Source organism: Passer domesticus, chromosome 12 (assembly GCF_036417665.1).
Source record: "Passer domesticus isolate bPasDom1 chromosome 12, bPasDom1.hap1, whole genome shotgun sequence".
NCBI classification, from domain to species: domain Eukaryota; kingdom Metazoa; phylum Chordata; class Aves; order Passeriformes; family Passeridae; genus Passer; species Passer domesticus.
The window spans coordinates 11,200,202-11,210,792 of record NC_087485.1 but is presented as its reverse complement, the minus strand read 5'-3'; the positions used below and the strand labels follow the sequence as shown (position 1 = coordinate 11,210,792).

The 10,591-nt window shown below is 35.4% G+C and overlaps 1 long non-coding RNA gene across 2 annotated transcripts in view; it reads right to left on the bottom strand.

The window, feature by feature from the left end:
- LOC135279567 (uncharacterized) overlaps positions 1–10,591 on the bottom strand; it is a 102,681-nt gene continuing 92,090 nt past the window's right edge. The window contains exons 4-5 of one of the 2 annotated variants that reach the window (XR_010346780.1): positions 2,600–2,759; positions 1–484 (exon numbers count right to left, since the gene is read on the bottom strand). This is a non-coding gene — a long non-coding RNA (uncharacterized LOC135279567). Of the gene's footprint in view, positions 485–2,599; positions 2,760–4,258; positions 4,813–10,591 lie in introns of those variants that run through there. The other variant, XR_010346781.1, reaches the window with a different exon arrangement.

Sequence of the window (10,591 nt, the reverse complement as noted above, 5' to 3'; positions counted from 1 at the left end):
TAGAGGAAAAAAATCCAGCCTCTTTTATCAAATATGAAGAAGGCAGCAGTGGTGTTAAAGCATGGACAAGCAACAGAGAGCTTCAGAGAGCTGAGATGTTCCAGCAGCTCTTGAATACTTCCTCCTACTCAGCATTTTGCTATCAGGACAAAAATCATCTTGCTGTTAGAGCAGCTGAGTCATGCAACTCTGAGCTGGTTTAAATTCTTTCTGCTTCTTCTTTGTTATGAAAGAGTCCCGTCATGGAATTCCTGAAGTTATCAAGTCTTGAACTCTGCAATTTCAATTCTACATCAGAGGTTCCTTTCAGCTTGGTGTCTCTGCTGCCACAGCTTCTGATGACTTCAATGTTTGGTGGGTTTTTGTATGGCTTCTGATAAATGCTTCCCTTGATTCTCCTTCCCACCTACTGACTCTGCATATAGCAGTGCCTTTTCCACACTCAGATAGAGACATATTCAACTTCTATCAGAATAGATACTAGCTGAGGAAATGAAAAGGAAAAAATGCCATTATTTTTATATACAAATTCTAATATTCTATATGCAATTACAGTGGAGAAGTCTTTCTCTGCCTTTATTAAATAGCAGAACTGTACAGTGAACCTTGAGAAATCTGTATATTAACATACTGATACTGAGTATTTTTATCAACATATACAGAAAAAAGTTTAATATCTTCAAATGAATAACACACTTGCATGTGTAATCTGGCTACCTTCTAGCAAAATGAATTATGCTACTGCATATCAAAGAACTATGTAGAGGATGGATTAGAATTTCTGTATTCTGTAAGGATAAGGTAAGCAACATAAAATTCTGGAAAACATTGCAATTAGATTCTAAATTACTTTACAGTCCTTAAGCACATGAATCAAGCTGAGAAATAATCTCCCTAAAACTCATTAATCAAATCAAGTATATAACATTCCTTAACTAATGCTGTTCATTCCATGAAATGTGTATACAGAAGGCTTTCTTTTTTACTTCTCTCATAACTGTTTATATGCACACTGAAGAAATATGCCCAGCACTGCTTGCAATACTTCCAGTAAAAAGGCACCATGAAAACAAACCTCTAATAAAGAGATTCATTATTAGTAGGATGTATGAAGGAGATCACAGAAGCAAAGATATACAAAACTTTCAGGGTGCAGGTTCTTAGGTAGTTACAAAAAAAAAAAAAATTGGTTGCAATCCACACAGTGCATTTCACTCAACCCGAGTTTCTCTGAGTTTTGGATTTTAAAAGAAAATAAAAACTGAAAATTAAACTCAGCTTGAGAGCACTAGGTTTTATCTTGTTTTACATCAAAACCTAACAAAACTGTGAATTTTTCTTGCTTTCAGCATGAAACTATAAATCACCTCAGGTTTTCTCAAACATTTAATTAACCTTAAGGTCAGTTCCTCAGGGTTAAATGCTGTTGTCACTGGAGAAAATGGGATTTTTGCCATTGACTTCAGTGCAATCAAGCTTTGGCCCGTAGTGAATTATTTAAGTCAAGCCAGTTAGCATGAGCTGGGGAATACTGTAAGATAAAACTGAATAATTACTTAGTAGGATTAAAGTAACAAACCAGGATATATTATTTAGAATTAATTATTCATCTATCTATATTGATTAGATTTGCTAGTGAAAAAACTTTAAAACTAGCAATTTTTTCCTGAATACCTTAGCATCTTTAAAATAGTCTGTTGGAAAGGTTCACAGGCCAATTATCCAAACATCTTGGACTGATACCCAACAAAGTGGTCCGAAAAAGCATTGCAATAACTCCTCAAATTCTTGGTTGTATTTAAGAAATAGAAATTCCAAACAAATGGCTTTGAAGTGGAGAGAAAGCATAGTATAGAATTTTGGCATTTGAATCACTAGTACCACCTTTTGCTGCAGATATGTACTTGGGAATGCAGGTAGGCACTGGAAAGATTTTGGAAAATATTTTAGATCTTAGTCCAAGTTATATGTCTAACTGTACCTTCCATACGCTGAAAGTATCACTTTTAGTTTCTTTTAAAACACATAATATAAGTTGTAAATGAACCAGGTAGGTACCCACAGACAGATATGGAAAGGATTAACACAAGCCAGAGCTTTAACAGAATTTTTTATAGTGATCACTATGGGAATCTCATTTGAGCCTGGAGGCCTTGATTCAACAAACCATTTAGGCTTCTAACTTGCCATTGATTTCCCATTTAAATTAATGGCAAGTTTGGGCCTAAAGACTTCATTAAACTTGGGACTAAGTGATTAGACTTTGGTGATATTTTCAGGACACTGAGTTCTTGATCACTTGCAGAATTCCTGGGAAGGGTTTCTTGTGTTAGGGATTTCAGGTTATCTGCTGGAAAATGCAAACCTGCTTGTCACACTCATCGAGTCTTTACACGTGTGGGTGTGCTCTGGGACAAAGAACAGCAGCTCTCTGTGTCTCTCCCTTCAACTGTACACACGCCTTTGTGTGTTCCAAACCTGTCTAACAGACAGCTGAGTTGTAAATTGCCACAATAGCACAAGGGCATTCACAAAAAATTGTGAAGGAAGTGCCAATGCAGGTCCTGTATGTTGGAACTGAATCCTGAGCAAAACTTACCCCAGTTCTACATGCAGAGGACACTGAAGAGAACCCCAAGGCTGGTACAACATTCTGCCTGTTTCTCTGAGGGAGCAGGAAGGTCCTACTGGATTGAGAATGCAGCTTGCTCTGGGGATGTGTCCATTCTAAACAGAATATGGGGAGCTGAGCATACAACCTGTCACAAAAAACCCCATAAATTGCCTAGAAGTTTAATGCATAACTTTAAATACATATTTCATTTGATGATGGTGTCTTTAGAGATTGCTGTTTCACATACATATAGTTAAATTATTAATAATTATACTGATTCACTCCTAAATCAGTTTTCATATTCATCTATTTCATGCACATCTCTTTTTACGCAAACACAAATAGACCTTGAAAAGCCAGAGGTTCTGGAATAAAGCATGAGATGTTAAAAATATCACACATAATTATAATAGATTTATGCTATGCTTTGCTAAATGAAAGCTCTATGATTAACTTCTGTAAGTACGTCATGCATTCACATCATACTTTGTCCTGAAGAGCCAATGGCTTTATTTGAATGAGCAAAGTAGAGTAAGTTCAGGCATGTGTTTCTATTTTCCATTATATTTTTATGTAGAAACAATACTTTTCTTCTTCCACTGCAGGTAATCATAGTTGCTGCGTGATTTAGAAGCATGACATAGTTTAAAATTATCTGGTCATCTAAATTTTGTCAGTAAACAAATATGCATAGAATTACAGAAGCCATCTACTGACATTTGATTTATAAAAATAGAAATAAAGGATGAGTAATATTTTTTTGTTTTTTTGAAGACTGTAGGGAAAAGTCAACCAAAGTAATTTAAAATTATTATTTCATGCTCCATTTAATTTTAAAAGCACTTGGAGATGGGTTCTGGATTATTTTTAATGCAATGAGCAGAATCTCTTTCACTGTAAATACCTTAACCAAGCTCACTCTTGAGACAAAAAATGTCTGATTTTTCCAATCCTGTATTCTTAATGTGTTATAATTCAATGTGATAGGTATGATTTTTGACATTATGGGATCCAGTTAGATCATCATAAAGGGTATACAAATCAAATAATATAGATTAGATGCTATGCTGGTTCATAACTGTTAAATGGGGTCATGGTTTCTAACTAGCTAATAGACTTTTATGTACCAAATTATATCATGGAATCAGCACCATCTATTCATCATAACACTGACATACATAATCTTAGGCAATTAATTTAAAAATTCTTCCCTCTTGCTTCCGGTTTGGGTGAATTGCTACTAAGGCAAATTTCTTAGGTAGTTGTCAGTGCTAACAGTACTAATATTTTTAATTTACAGTGGACTCTGCATGACAAGGTACTATTCTAAGTGGGAACAAAAAGAAAATACCGTGATTTCAGCTTCCTTAACTGGTTAGAAATAACAAGTGTTATATTGTATCACAAAAACTTGTTTCTGCTCAACAATTACTTCCCACATAACCTGTCTGTTCTTTTGAGGTAGTCATATGAGGGGAATTTGACATCCTAATACACAGAGTGAATTAGGGTTCAGAGTAACAAAGAGTATCTTCAGTGTCAGTGGACTTTTCATAGGAAGCTTCAACAACAGAGTTTTGTAATGACACATTCAAAATCAGCAATAGACTTATTTTCAAGAAATGAAGCCATTATAAAATGCTATATTATTATCAAAAGTTTAATTTCATAGCTCTATTTGGAAAAAAACCCCGAAAAGTGTAATATCTTCAAATGTGTTGGGAGGCAAAGTCATTGACCATTTCCAGGTTCCTGTTCCCTCTGCCTTACACCCAGTAGTCAGAGGAGGTTTACAGTAATATAGTACTGTGCACTGGTTTGGAAGAGAGATCCCTTAAAAACACCTGACATAAAGAGCCAGATAAAGACAAAGAGCCACAGAGACTCGAATTGAAAAGTCTGAATGCTTTTCTACATGAAAATGTAAGTAATTCTGACCGATTTGTTACATAGTCAGATAATCTTCTGTATCACATCAATAATCTGATTTCTCATGCTAAACCTGAGACTTGGTTGGTCAGTCTTGAAGCCTAGTAGGACCACCAGGGAAGGACAAACTTTAAATGTGTAATAACGTGGCCACTTAATAAAAGAAATGATAATATTTTCAAATGTATGTCAGGGTGGAAATGTGGCCCTCTTCCAACACTCAGTTGAGAAGTTCAAAGGATTCTTCTTTAGAAAACAGTCCATCTTTCCTAGACAAGGTAGCAGAACACTTAGATTACTTTGGTAATTCCTTACTTCTTAAAAAATCAGAATAAAAGGTGTTTCTAATTTTTTTTTTAATCATCATTATGACAATAATGGGCAGGTCAGTAAATAAACAGATTGGATGACATCCTGATAAACACTGTGTAAGTAACAATTGTTGGATGAGTTTATACATGCTTTAAAAGGACTTTATAAATGCTTTACTCTACTGGCTACTTGACTTTCATAAATTACACACAACAATTCAGAATAACTGTTCGTGTCAAGAAGACCCATACAGAAAATTAATGTCATCATGAAAGGAAAATAATAAAAAAGCTGACTGGAAAATAAATGAGGAAAATCTGAGGAGTGATTAAACAAGCTGAAGAGACAACAGAAGCAGAGAGAAGAGACTAGTTATTATTATCCACAGTGATAAACACTCATTGCCCATGTTACTCTGCAATTCCATCACCAGGTTTCGAAAATATGGGTGAAATACTCAGGTTTAATTTTGAAAATTTAAAGGGTTCATCAGGATCTCTTCATCAAATCACACATTTACAGTGCACTGTTATCTGTCACAATCAATTAAAACATGAGAGTTTAAGTGGCCATAGAACACTTGGGAGGTCTGTAAGGTCCCTGAGAAGACTGTACAACACCTCTTAATAGTGATGGAAATTAGAAGTGTGCCTGGACAAGAAAAACAGGCTTCTCTATGCTTATATATTTGAAAACTCTATGGAGATGCCAGAAAGTCCTGCTGACAGCTAAAAGCTCAGCACTATCACATCTGATCTCCTCTGAATGACCTCAGTACCATGATAAATATTGCCTGCCAGTACTACTGAGAAAAATATTTACAGACTTTTGTTGGAGAAATGTTTTCCTGTTTAGAAAAAAACACTCTCCAAATGAATGCTGCCATGACCTAGTAAGCAGGGGGGGAACAGAGACTGCTGGTTATAATTAGCTGCTGCAGTCGCTTGCTTGTTGAAGCAGTAACTGAGATCTGCATCTAGAGGAAGAAAAGAGCAGCTTGGGAGAAACAATAGGAAAAGTTCACTTTTTAGCTACCATTTTTGTAAATAAAGAATCATGCTAGGTGGAAGATTCTAGGGGTTTTGTTGTGGCTAAACTGCTTTGGATTTTGTTATAGCTTTTTTTTCTCATTCTTGTTGTGAGTCACTGTTGGGTTTAGGGACCCAGAAGGACACAAAACTCTTCAAATTGTTGCACACCCATCACCTAAACACAAGGTGGAATAAGAGTGCAAACATGGTACCCATGACATTTGGGTTAAACCAATAACACTGTTATAACTTTGTAATTCAAATACACTTCATGATGAAAGCAGGCACTTCTCCTTTTTTCAGTTTTAGTTATGGAAAAACATGACTTACTGGATAGATTTTCCCAGTCCCACACATCTCTTGTTAAAATATTGATATAAATGTTTTACCTCTCTGTCTCTCTCCTCATACATGCAGCACAAAGGTCACCATGCAGAAGACATGCAGAGTTATTTCAGCTGCTCTGCACTACCTACCATGCTCTGCTGAGCACATCAACAGTTTGGCCACTGCAGTAGAATTTGCAAGAATGGGGAGGATGCTGCCCCCCAGCCCTGCCCTGCCTCCCATGGATTTCTGAAGTTATTCTTTCTTAAGCTGTAAAACTCAAATTCTCAAGATAAATAAACTTCTTTTGAGTTCATCATTCTGGTACTTAGAGAAGTTTAAAAATGTTCCAAGGTGCAGAGGCACTTCAGCCCTAGCTCCAGTGCTCACCTTCCTAACATACACATTACAGAGAGCTGAGGCTTTAATTTGCAAACAGAGCAGTGCTCTACATTTGTATGTTTGCTTTGGTGGATGAGGGGAGAAGACTGACAGCAAATATTATTTGCTGAGTTTTGAAGCCTCTTTTAGACTTTGAACAAATTGATTCGCTTGAAGTTCATAAGTTTGTAAAAAAAAAAAAAAAACAAAACAAAAAACCAACTTTAGCTATCCTGCATACAATTCCCTACTATTTTTTAATATAAATTTAGTTTTTTTTAATCCATCTCTTGTGTCCTAAACCAGATTTTGTCCCAAGCAGCTGTGATTGAATTGTAAAATCTCACTCTTGTGTCTGGTTTCACATCTGGCAACACCCAGCAAACAGTTATAACTTAGAGTAATTAAAGGAGGTTTTTAAAAAGCCAAAATTATATATAAAGAATAAATTATTAAACCATTATTTTGTTTTCCAACCAAATTTGCAGTAACTTGAAAAGTAGCTGGGCTATCCAGTTATTTCTAAAGGTGTTGATCAAAATAAGAGCATGCTGAGGAAAGGAAAGGCAAGCTTGTAAATGGGTGGGGACTGGGCAACGTTAAGCTCCCATAATTACTAGCCAGCAGTATGTCTCCACTTTGATGTCAACTATATGCTTTCTTTTGTCTCAGAGAGGAAGAAACTTCAAAAGAATTAATTTTAAGACAATAAAGGGCCTTGCTAATTCATGTACAGACTTTAACTGCAAATGGAAATTTTTAGTCTCAAAGATATAAATGTAAGTGGGTCAGAACTCAATATTGATTTTGTGTGTTATTTCTGTAACACATCCACCAAATATATTCTTCATATGAATACTATATAGGGTATACCTTATGGAAAATAATACTCATGGATATTTTCATGACAAATCTACATCTTTGTCTCTATAATTTTGTATGATTTTATATAATTTTAATATGTCTGATACTTTAAATATGATATAATTTTAAAAGAATTTTAAGTGTGAACAATTCTACTGAATTATAAAGCTAATATATAAAGATGGCCATGACACCTTATCATTCATTCTCAGAAACCATACCAACATAAATACTTTTGAACAAGTATGGATATAAAAAATATTTTTAATAATTTATTAATTATTTTAAATTAAAGAATAATAAGCTGACAGTGAAAATGCACTAAGAATATAGAACTCATATTAATGCAATTCTTTTCAATAACTCTATCAGGTTTTGGGTCTGTTGCCAAAACACAGATAAAACCTATTAGTGGTACATGTCAGTGTTTTGTTTTAGCTCTTGAAATATAGGAGGGAGAATTAGAAAAGAGTATGAATGACACCTTTTTCACACAGCTGTACAAAGAGTCTGGTTTGGTTGAACTGAAAATTTACTGCATAAACTGAGATAACTGCAGAGAAAAAGTTGTGCTTCAATCATTACAGATGGAAGAAATATTTCATTTTCAGAAAGTTATAAAACCTAGAGGAGCTTCCAGGGTAACATCTAACAGAAGGTGAGTTCAGTCCCACCCTCTGCCTGACAGCACTTGAATGCAAATTTCCCTCTTCCCAGAAGAGAAAGCTAAACAGATTGTGTGTCATTCCCAGGTAGGAATAAAATAATTAAATCTATATTGAAACTCTCTAGTGTGGCTTTTTTCAGTCTGATTCAAACTGATTACTCTACACCTAAATGATCTGGATTCCAATCCCTTTCCCAATTAGAATTCAGTCTACTTTATCTACTGGTTATACTGTGGATTTTTTTTTGTCTACATTCATTCATGCAGCAAAAAGCAATGTCAGCTGATGTATTTCATGTAACACTGCAGAGTGCCCTTGAGTCTTATCTGTGCAGTCACCAAAGCAGTGAAACGGGTCCTACCAGGCACCCTATTACTGAGATGACTTTTTCTTTAAGGAATAGTTCACCAAGTGCTGATAAATCCTAATCCTGGCCATTTCATAAGAGGTTTTTGTAGCATCTAACACAAAATTGAAACATATTTTTCAGAACGACTTCTGAAAAGACATCCTGTCTTCTCAATTGCTGTGGTCAGTTATCCTGTATTCTAAGAAAATGTAGCTGTTTTAAATTCCTGCTGAAGGCACCTCCTGAAGAACCATTTCTGAGATATAAAAGCTATTATCTCCTGTGAAGCAGATTTGCTTTTACTTTCAGAGGTTCCTTCTGTGTGTAACTGCTCATGTTACTCCAAGGCAAACAGCAGAAACAGCAGAATTGTTTCTCAATAGAAAACTGTCCTCTAACAAGACCTAATTTTCTCATCCACTTCTACCAAGTAGTTTTGTGCTGCCAGAATTATGTTAGGCTCTCTAATCACATTGTAAGAATGGGATTCAGGATCAGCTGCTTCTGCAATAACAGAATTCAGTATGCATTGCAAAGGAATAAAACTTTGAATCTAGGTGACAATGATTATGATTGGTTTAGATGATTGGTTTATTTGAAAAATCTGCACAGTAGCTACACAGCAAAGATACTTAGCTTTTGTCAAAATGAAAATAGCTGAAACGAAGGCTCCAGGCCCCCAATGTTGCTTTTTATGTCGTGATGGGAAATCTGAACTGCCTCCTCAGTTAGTTACTTGTGAAAGCTGAGAGCTTGGGTTGAGAATTCTTGGGTCTGAAAAAGCACTTCATGTCCTCCAAGACAAAATACTTATTGATCCTCACCACGTAACTGCAGAACAAACAGGAGTTTAGCCTGAAGGACTGAGCAGGGACAGCAAGGCTGGAACATAACTATCAGAAATCTAACACAGAGATTTAGGTTGTGACTATTTACCCGGATCTCTGCTTTCAAATTTAATGACAAATTTTAAATAGATGCCAACAGGAAAGCTCTCCCATTGCAGGAACTAAACTGATTGCAACTTTTCAGATGCCTTTTAATTGTGGCTTTCTTTTGAGCCAGCTGTTGTGTCCATACTATAAACTGCAAGAAAACAACTGTGGGGTGGACATTTAATTCTGTCTCTCTCAATAGCAAACATTAACCACTGGCCTGCTATCGGACCACCTGCAATGTGTTAGCCATTACAGAGGTCACTGTTACTGAACATTTTAAACTGTGAATAGCTTCAGTTTAAATTAGGTGTAAAAAAAGTCATTTCCTTTCAGTGATAAACTAAAACACCTGCAGCACAGCTCAAGTTTACCATGAGAGATATAAACTCTCACTCTGAAGTTGGGCTGACTGTTCAAGGACATACAAAACCACAGATTTATAAGATAAAATCTTTTTAACCTAAATTATTACTGTGTTGCCTGATTAGATGCTTATATGCACAACTATTTCCCTAGACTGCAAGTTACTCTTGGAACAAATGACATCTTCTGTTGGGGATATATTACATGACTTCTGTCCTCAAGTCACTCATATTTGAAATTTTCTTTTTACCTCAAAAAAAACCAAAACAAAAAAACAAACAGAAAACCCCCCTCAACCCAGAACACAAAAAATACCCAAAATGAAAAAACAAAGAAAGCCCAAACCAAACAAAAAAACAACCAACCAAACACAAAAAAGAAAAACTATTTATTTTCCTTGTATGTGTTGTCTCTTCTCTGTTATAGAATTAGAAACATTGCATTTTAACTCCAGAGGTGACAATATTGGAGCTGTTTCTGACTGCATCAAATTTTAGTTTATATTTATTAGATACTATTTGCAGTAGGTTCTGTGAGCCATGTTCAGAAGTCATGTACAACTGGGACAATGAGAAACAACTAGGAGATTGGGTAAATATTAAATTTATACAGTACATTGATGCAGGTGACACCAGAGCATTCTCCATATACTCTTGGACAGATTCCACTAACTTCAAAATTTGACCATATGACATTTTTAAAAATAGAGATATGAAATAAAATATTATAATTAAAATGCCCCAAAGACTAAGAACTGTGAAATATCCAGACTGAAAATCTGGCTCGTCAGAATGTATTGCACACTTAAGCTACAG